The following is a 10671-nucleotide window of genomic DNA, read 5'->3' on the forward strand; positions in this document are numbered from 1 at the left end:
ATAAACTGGGGCGAAATACCAGAGGTCTCGTACCATTTAGACTTCTCTTCGAAATCCCTCTATAGTGAGGTGCGGTTCAACCTCCCCTGCCGCGCAGATCAGTACTACTAACTCTACCCACGCTTTCCCATCACTCCTTTCTAGCACCAGTTCCTAAACAGTCAATTGTGTTTTTTTCTCGGTGTACCCTTGGATTTTTACCTTTCCTACGCATCGATGGCCGATTCTCAAGATACCCCATCAAAGTTAAGTACTTTATCCATGAGTTTAAGCGTGATTGGGCAGTGTAGCCTTTGTTTTTATTAATTGAGAAGTGTCTTCTTATGAACGGCGTCCCCGTTCTAACCGTTCATGGTTCGGCTCTGCCCTTTCTCGATAGTTCGTCCGTTATTTATTTCATCATTGATATTCGTTCGAACTTTTAGGAGTTTTTTCCTTTACATTCAGATAGTACAGCGATTATATGCTTTCATCTAGCGTATTTTTAATGTTATTCTATGATATCAGTGTTAGCGTATCATTAAGGCGTATGTTATGTTGGTATGTCTGCATTCGTGCATGTTGGTGGATAGCGTCACCATTGAGATTGTTGCGCTAGTTCTAGGAGCATTTCACTTGTTGTTATTAAGTCTATTAGTTTTATTACGCTCCACCTAGTTTTACGTTTGGTTCGAGTGGGACTCTCGCGTATCTTTGTTTTACTGTTCGATATCTACCGCTTCAGTAACAAGGTTGGTACCCCTGCTTTCCATCTGCGAGATGGCATCATGCTCCCTCCATTACCACTCGCCCGAGTCCCTCTCTCGCCATATTATTTCTGCATGCCTAGCCTTACTTACGTGATTACGCTTTTAATTCATTAATTATTTCTATGTATTTGTGCATTGATATTGTATTTATTGTTTTACTCCGTTGTGATCATATTTTTGGGATTTTTCATGTCAGTTGGTAGCCCTGTCTACCACCACCCGCACTGGCGATTCCCCTGTACCTTACCCCCACACCCCCCCTCCTCCAGTGTACACCCTTCCTCTCATTCGATGGTTGTTGGTTATGACATACGGGTCAAGTATGCTTGTTCCTCAGTCTTCCCTCAACGTTCCGACATATTGAGGACCGAGTGTACCCACGGGGTGTGGCTTAGTCTCATTCATACCGGACGGTTTTCGTCTCCCCCCCTCCCGTCGCCCCGATTGGCCATCGGTCGGGGAAGGGGGAGGGCCGGGACCACCGGGGACTATCACACGTGATTAGTCGGTATTCCTACACCTTCTTGGTGTAGCCTTTGCTTTTAGCTATGGTTGTAAGAATGAGGACTTCTATATTAGGAGTGTCCCCATCCTACGGTACCTCCTGCCATTATCGTCCGTATAGGACTTATTAATATCCCACATCATCATATTCTACATGGATCATTACCTTCGTCCCGGTACCTCCGGTAGGGTAGTTGGGGGTTCCATTGGCTCCCCCAGCGTTCCCCCGTTGTACCCTCCCGTCATCAGACATTGGAGCCTCCGGGCTTATAACTCTACAGGATCTGTTGACACTGACACAGTTTTTGATTCCTACTCTCCCTCCGGGAGCCCTATTCCATTACAGACATTAGTTTTTAGATCATAATTGGAGTTCTCTATTTATGTACTTTAAGGATGTATCTTAAGTTACTTTAAGTTTACTTTATCAGCCCTGTTCTCCGGCCCCTGGGGCCCCGGAACTATTTATGATTATCATTATTCATCCCTGTTTTTTGCATCCTTTTTCATCCCCGGCTCTGCCGGGTTCCTCTTAGAATAGTCTCAGTTCTCTGCATGTTTAGTCTAAGGCTATACATTTTATTTTATTGGCAGGTCCCGGATCCTCCGGGACCCCTCCTAGAGATACTAGTAGATGCTCATAGACTATTCCTTTTACAGGTGGTCCGTTGCCGGATGACAGCCTGCGCGGCCGTCCTTCAACAACCTTGCAGACATGCGGTCTGTCGATCCCACGCTGACTGTGGGATTCAGATGGACGATATTGTTGTATGGCACCCTGACAACTGCCTTGTCTGTTATGACCTTATCACCACCCTCTCTTCAGATTCGGTGAGCCTTTTTCAGTCGTTTTTGTATTTACATCCCTTTGCCTTTTGTTATGAATCATCGGTTTCATTCCTCAGTTAGTCCCTCGGGTTTTCTAACCTTATCCCCGTCCTTTCAGAGTTCCCAGGCGGCTAAGACCTCAGCAAGAGCCACTTTGAAAGTGTGGGTAGGCGGCTTCGCCCGTAACGTTAAGGCCAAGAAGCCCTACGTCCTCTCCGAAGACTATTGCAATCTCATCTACCCAAACGCAAAATCTTCGGCAGCAGTGCCTAAGGAAGTGGCGGCCCCTATAATTGCCGACATTGCAGAAACTGTGGAACTCAATCTGGTTCAGGATACGGACATCGCTGACGACCCGGACCCCATTGAAGACAATGTTGCGGCTCTGAACTTAGACATAGAGCCCATGGTTTTAGACGAATCGGAAACAGGTAAGGTGGTAGGTGAGGCAGGTGGGTCCGGCGCTAAGACCTCTCTTCTTAGCCGCGCTTTTTCTTCAACTTCTAATTCTTCTTCCTTTTTAGGTTTTGAAGGGAACTGCGAATCCACCCCGAGATCGCACCCGGTTCCTCCCAAGGTCAAATCTCAGAAGAGACCATTAGTGAGGACTCGTAAGAATCCCACACTACCTATATCATCCAAGCCCAAGAAGGCTCCCCTCCCCCGAGCCCCTAGTGGCTCGGCTAGCACCGCCCCTATGTCTCAGGACCCGGGAGTGCAGTCATCCCCCTCAGTTGCCACGACCAACCTCGACCCAGTGGCTCTCACCAATATGATGACGAGGGTTGTTTCAGAGCAGATTAGCTCTATGCTTTCTGCCGTCACCAGGAGACTAGACACCCTGGAAGGAGGACTGCCTCAACAACAGCAGTTCCTCATCCCGGACACCTCAAAACTCTCGCCTTTCACGAAGAACAACCCGTGGAAAATGGCGCTCCACTGCCCTTTCACGGACGGGATGTTAACCATTGAGGGTTTTGGGACCCGGCCCATTGAAGATTTTGAGTTCTTCCCTCCCGGCCTTCAATTCCCTTTCCCCGGCTTCGCCCGGCTAACGGAAGAGGCTCTTGTCCGGCTAGATAAGGTCCCTAAGGAGACCGTTATATTTCCGAAGGAACAGGCTCAGTCTGTTTGGGTTAGGACCTTAAACGAGTGGGGTTGTACAAACACCATGCTGACCCCCCACAAGAGTACTTACACCATGTTTCTTGTGGACAAACAGACCCCCACTCCTTGCGTCACCAAAATGGTTGACTTAGTCCTTCAGGCAGTGGCCGAAGACAAACCTTTGCCACAACTCCGGGAGACAGATCCTACATCTCTTCTGCTCCCATCAGATAATGAATGTTGGCTTAATATCCAATCAACATTCACTTCTGGTAAGGTATCCGCTGACTGTGCATCGACACAATTCAGCGAACGCCTTCCAAGACTACCTGAAACCTTAATCCGACTCGAGTTCGAGTCCCGGTCTAGGTTTAGCCGGAGCGCTCAACGTTTCGACTATGGCGGAGATGTTTTCTCTTAACTATGACGAGGAACACGCCTTTAAGGTTATGACTAAAGCCACCCTGCAATCTTTGTTAGATTGCTATGACTTCTTGGTGGCCAGAAGACGTTGCCGTAGGCATGTCTTATCAGAGGCTACTATACGCCATGAGCCGAATAAGCTCATTAAAGCCTCCGCTTGGGGTCCGGACCTGTTCCCGGAGGACATGGTCAACTCAGTATTGAGTGAAGCTGCCAGAGTAAACCAGAGCCTTAAGGTCCGTTGGGGCCTCACTCCCAAACGGAAGTTCGAACAATCGAGCATTCACTCCTGGGGCAGGAAGAGGCTGCGCCCTTATAGCTCTACCCAATTCCGCCAACCTCTTCAGGTAGTCCAGTCGGTCCCGGTCACTCAGGGCATCCAGCCCTCCACCTCCAAGTCTCAGCCCCAAGAGAAATATGTCCTCGTTCCTGAAAGCCAAGTGGCCTCGAACTCGTTCACCTCTCCTGTTTATAACCCGGTCTATGAGTCCCGGGTTTCCCCTCAAGGATACCAACGAGGCAAGGGCCTCGGTTCGAGAGGTTTTTTTTCAGAACAGAGGCAAAGGGAGATATTTCTCCCGTGGAAAGGGGTCACGTGGTGGCCGAGGCAGTAAAACCTCCAACTACTGAGGATCTTCAGGTAGGAGGGAGACTTTATGCGTTCCGGAATCGCTGGAGGTTCAGTCCTTGGGCCTTCAGCATAATTTCCAAGGGCCTGGGGGGGAGTGGGATAGAAGGGCCTCCTCCACCGAACAAATTCCATCAACCCTCGACACCGGACCTACTTCTGTTTACCCAAGATCATCTTCGCAAGAACGCGATCAAGGAAACGAAACATCTGAAGTTTCAAGGTCGCTTATTCAGCGTCCCGAAGAAAGACTCCGACAGCCGGAGGGTCATCCTCGATCTGTCCCGACTAAACTTGTCCATTCAATGCGACAGGTTTCACATGCTTACCGTCTCGCAGGTGCGAACCTTGCTTCCCCGTGGGTCCGGCACCACCTCCATCGATCTTACCGATGCTTACTATCACGTTCCAATAGCGAGACACTTCCGCCCATTCCTAGGATTCAGACTGGACGACAAGGCTTACACATTCAAAGTGATGCCTTTCGGGCTCAACATCGCGCCCAGAATTTTCACGAAACTGGCGGAATCAGTCATTCAGGAACTCCGATCCCACGAAATCCAAGTCGTCGCATACCTGGACGATTGGCTAATCTGGTCAGACAACGTCGAGGATTGTCTCAAGGCAACAAACAAGGTGATCCAGTATCTTCAGTTTCTGGGATTCCAAATAAACTTCAGAAAGTCCCGCCTGACACCAGAGACCAGATTTCAGTGGCTGGGATTGCAGTGGGACCTACGTTCTCACACACTATGTCTCCCCAGGTCCAAGAGGATAGAGATTGCGAAAAATACCAAACGCTTTCTCGGGGAAAAGATAACTTCCAGAAGGAACCAGGAAAAGATTCTAGGATCCCTACAATTCGCTTCAGTGACAGACCTCCTTCTGGAAGCGAAACTGAAAGACATCAACCGAGTTTGGCGCTCCAGAGCGAACAACAAATGTCGAGACAAGAAGACACGCCTTCCTCCCATTCTTCGGAAGAGGCTTCTCCCATGGACAACCGCCAAGATCCTATCGAAGTCGGTTCCGTTGCAGTACCCCCCTCCAAGGATAGTCATCCACACGGACGCCTCCCTATCAGGTTGGGGAGGCTATTCCCAACACAGGAAGGTTCAGGGCCTTTGGTCCACAATGTTCCAACAATTCCACATAAACGTCTTGGAGGCCATGGCGGTCTTACTAACTTTGAAACGTCTTTCCCCGGCCAAGAAACAACATCTGAGGATAGTTCTCGACAACGAAGTCATAGTCCGTTGCCTAAACAGAGGAGGCTCCAAGTCAGGTCCCATCAATCATGTGATGGTAGCAATCTTCTCCCTGGCGGCCTCAAACCAATGGCACCTATCAGCCGTCCATCTGGCTGGAGTTCGGAACGTTGTGGCAGACGCACTCTCCAGGACAACACCGTTGGAGTCAGAATGGTCACTAGATCGCAAATCCTTTCAGTGGATCCTCTCCCAGGTGCCGGATCTCCAGGTAGATCTCTTCGCGACGGAGTCCAACCACAAACTGAAATGTTATGTGGCCCCCAACCTGGACCCTCGGGCTTACGCCACGGATGCCATGTCTCTGGACTGGAACACCTGGGAAAGGATTTATCTTTTCCCACCGGTGAACCTACTGATGAAGGTGCTGGACAAACTTCGAACCTTCAAAGGTCAAGTAGCCCTGGTGGCCCCCAATTGGCCAAAGAGCAATTAGTTCCCTCTTTTACTGGAGCTGAATCTCCACCCTCACCTGATTCCCAACCCGACTTTGACCCAGATAGTACAAACATGCACTGTGTTCGCTTCCTCAAACATTCGGAACACCCTAACTTTATGGACTTCATGAAGTTTGCGGCACACAAAGGGGCTAACCTAGACCCCCAGAATACTTTATTCTTAGAATCAGACAAGAGAGACTCCACTCTTCGTCAATATGACTCAGCGGTCAAAAAACTAGCAAAGTTTTTGAAGGATTCTAATACTGTCTTTATGACACTAAACCTAACAGTAACCTTTTTTAGAACCTTGTTTGAGTCGGGCTTAGCAGCTAATACTATTACTACCATCAAGTCTGCCTTGAAGAAGATTTTCCTTGTCGGCTTTAATATAGATCTAACAGATTCATTGCTAGCTTCGATCCCAAGAGCCTGTGCCAGACTGAAACCATCCCCTCGTCCTAGCTCGATTTCCTGGTTTCTCAATGATGTTCTTAAACTAGCGTCAGAAACCATCAACGATTCATGTGGGTATATCCCTTTACTCAGAAAAACTCTCTTTCTCGTGAGTTTAGCATCTGGCGCCAGGATTTCGGAATTAACTGCCTTATCAAGAGATCCAGGCCACATTGAGTTCCTTCCATCAGGAGAGGTCCTCCTCTCCTCAGACAAGGTCTTCTTGGCCAAAAATGAAGACCCTCAGAATAGATGGTCCTCCTGGAAAATTATCCCTCTCCTTCAGGATCCCTCCCTATGCCCGGTTACCACTCTAAAGTCCTTTCTATCAAGGACTTCCTATAAGACCTCGGGGCCCTTGTTCATCAGAGAGCGGGGAGGGACTATAACTTTGAAAGGGATCAGACAACAGATCTTGTATTTTATCAAACAGGCTAATCCAGAGTCCTTTCCTCACGTCCACGACATTCGGGCGGTAGCGACCTCAATAAATTTTTTCCATCACATGAACTTTACAGATCTCTCTAAATATACCGGATGGAAATCCCCCTCAGTGTTCAAGCGGCACTATCTTAAACATCTAGAGGCCCTTCAACTCGCTACCGTAGCCGCAGGGAGCATGGTATCCCCCGGACAAATTCCTTCCTAACTAATTCCTGAATCCATTATCTTCCACCTTCTTCCTCTTACCTGCCTCACTTACAGTTCCTACCTGAGTTCGGTTTGTTATATCACACCCATGGGTGCTCCCATTTCGTAACATTGTTTATCTTTATTATTATTGATCAATTTACTTTTACCATACGAACTGTATTTCTTTAATGTCCAGGTTTATATAGTATGTTCCAGTGTTTGACCTTAATTGGTTTTATTTCAAGTTTACTGTTCATTTGTCTTCCCTTACTGGGACATTATATCTTATCATTTTGATGTTATTAAAGACTACCGTCTTCTACTATAACTCTTGATTAAACCACTAATTGTTATGTTGATTTTAATTCGTTCCCTTATAGTTAATGTAGTTTGGGTTCGTTTCTCTGGTACTATTTCACTGGCCGGCACAGGTTGAGCCCAGAAAAGGGATTTTGACGAAGGAAAAATCTATTTTTGGGCGAGAGACCTGTGCCGCCCAGTGAACCCACCCTAGTTGCTCCCCCCCTGATCAGACCCCAAACTTAAGGGTGCTGTAAGGAGTGATGGGCAAGCGTGGGTAGAGTTAGTAGTACTGATCTGCACGGCAGGGGAGGTTGAACCGCACCTCACTATTGAGGGATTTCGAAGAGAAGTCTAAATGGTACGAGACCTCTGGTATTTCGCCCCAGTTTATACCGACACCATTAGGTGAGCGAGCTAGTTCAACCTAGCATTCCTATACATTTTTTCTCTGGTAATATTAGCAGTTATATTCCTTAGAAATGGTGCAATAGGAGCATTTCACGGGGCGGCACAGGTCTCTCGCCCAGAAATAGATTTTTCCTAAGTCAAAATCCCTTTTTTTATTAAATCTCTTTTATAGACATATTTGGGGGTTCCCTTGCTGAATGTTGTGAAGATTTGTTCATAAGCATGGCTAGGATATCACTTACAGAATTACTTGATAATCTCTAAAAATTAGTCGAAAGTGGATTTTTTTTTTTGAGAGAGTGCCAATGGCATCCACCCTGCTTAAGTGAGTGATTGATTCTAGCAGACTTAGGGGAGATTCTTCTTCAATACTGAGTCAATCTTCCGGGTTTTGCCTCAGTTGGGGATTGGCAAAAACAGCTAGAATTCATCCCCACAACTTTCATGAAAACTGGCATATCTAGAAAGGTAAATGACCATAAAAGAGGCAAAGTCGTTTTGTCCAATCAGAAAAAAGACCCGGGGAAGTGGCAGGTTCCTTCCTCAAACAAGACTTCTTACTGGTGCAGTGACGTCTGTGCTCGTTGGTGTCACTGATTTTCTGGGAACGTCTGGTTCCTGGTGAATGTCGTAACTTTAGTCCCCTCTAGTGGCAACTGAAAACCTTTCGGTATTAGTACGGATTCTCCAGACTTGAGTCCTGTAGGATCAGAGCAAATGATAGACATGAGGTGGGAGGTAGAGATTACCATCCTTAGCTTGAACTGCTTCCAGTCTATCCCTCTGAATAGTTGGAGCCCAGAATTGAACTCCATGTTCTAGATGGGGTCTTAATAGTGATGTGTACAGCTGTAGTACAGTGTCTTTGTTTCTGTATTTGAATTGTGTCTTTATGTAACCTATTAGTTTTTGTGCTTTCTTTTCAGCTTTTATGCTCTGTTTGATGAACTTCAAACCCTTGCTGATAATATTACCTAGCTCAGTCGCGGCTATGATAAACTACTGCACTGCCTTGAGGTTAGTCTTTAGAATGAACAAGGTTTTCATTTACTCCTCGACAGAATTTTGTCCCTTCATACAACTTGTCGAGCTTACTTGTTCTCAATCGGAAGTTAAACCACCTCCTCGGGGCATAGTTCCTGTACCATGCTTTTGGAAAGGATCAATTTCTTACCACTTGTCAGTCGTCAGATCATGGCTTGACTCTTTAAGTCTGTTCTTCTTTCTTGTGTGGGTCTCTATTAGGAAAATCTGCAAGGAATGGTCTCTTCCTCGACATAGCCCAGCCAAGTTAATGGGGGACAAATTACACTCAAGTGTGTGTCTGAGTGCGCAGCCAAGACTCAGAATCCTGGTGCGGACCGTAATTTTGGGTCTCTCCGAAGGGGGAGTCTCCTTCATGTAACCGCTGACCTCCCTTGTCAATGATTCGAGAGCATTGAGGCATGATTTTAGAGAAAGCTCAGGCAGGGTCAAGAGGAGAATCTCTAAAAGATGTTCTCAACAAGGATTCCACAATTCATGGGCTGTGCCTGGCACCGTGGCTCTCCTCATCACGAACGAATACGCAGAGCTCCCTTTGTTAGGGACTGACCACTGCCCTAACATTCAAATAAGGATTCTCTGTTGCGCAGGTCATTCTGGCATCACCAGAGTACCTTTACAACCTATTATCTACAAACCATTACTCGCAGGAACCTGGATATCTTCTCCACAGATGCTGTGGTGGCAACACAAAAAGCGGTGTAAGTTGCCTCAGCTCCCTTACAGAACAAGTTGCAGTCAGTCGTTACCCAGCGTTAGTCTGGGATGAATGGTCTTTTCTTCCTTCATCTTCCCCTCTCTTGGGGTACAACCCCGAGCTCTTTACTCATACTTGGCCCGCCATCACCTGTCCCCCTAGAAAGTCGTGCTAGCAATCTAAAGTAATACTAGATGAGTGTGTGAGCGGGGCGACTGATCTAACCCCGCCAACTAGCAGCGTGTTGTTTACCTCTTAGTTTATAGTTAGTTTCCAGCTATGCCGGAACAATAAGTCCATTGTAGAGAGTTCAGGTTTATATGGTTATGAAAAATAGAAATTACTTCCAAATTTGTATATTTATATAAAATCTAAATTATTTATTTATATCACATTATAAAACATTTCTATTCATAAACTAAATCAATTAAACGCATATGCACTAGTTATGAAAAGCGAAAAGATTTTTTTTTGCTCTAGTCTTAACTAATAGCACTTTTTATGTGATTTTATTATATGTTTCAGTTTGCCTATCAATGCTTCTAATTTGTCCTGAATTGTAAGAGGAGTAATTCATTATATATTTTTTTCAGGATATAATTGGTCATTTGCTTGAAATTGAACTGACAAACGGCAGACGTAATGGCGACGTCCATTAATCACAAGACTATGGGCTGCATTATTGCCAGAGCCCGTGCTTGGCCGTAAGGGCCACGCAATCAACAACAAAATAATCACAAGAAAACTTCTGTTCAAATGGAAATTCGAATCTGTGACTTCATAAAAAAAAAATATACATGCCATGGATTTAGGTGTGGGGAAAATTAGTAATTTTCAAAATCAATCACAAGAAAGCTTTTGTTCTACTGTTCAAATGGAAATTAGAATCTGTGATTTCATGAACAAAAAATATAAAAATATACATACCATGGATTTAGGTGTGGGGAAAATTAGTAATTTTCAAAATTATTATGTAGATCTATATACAGTGAGGCTCTAAGTACCTTGATATTGCATAATCTGTTAAAGTTAGGTGTTAGAATTCATCTGCTAAACTAATATTTTTTTTCTATAAATCCTAAAATCTGTTGCTGTCATTGCCATTATATTGATTAAGTCTTAGCTATCGTAAATGTTTCTGTCAATTTTTATATCAATTTTTTTTTTACAAAGAACAAAGCGTAAA

This window comes from Palaemon carinicauda, chromosome 1, assembly GCF_036898095.1.
Source record: "Palaemon carinicauda isolate YSFRI2023 chromosome 1, ASM3689809v2, whole genome shotgun sequence".
Lineage (NCBI taxonomy): Eukaryota > Metazoa > Arthropoda > Malacostraca > Decapoda > Palaemonidae > Palaemon > Palaemon carinicauda.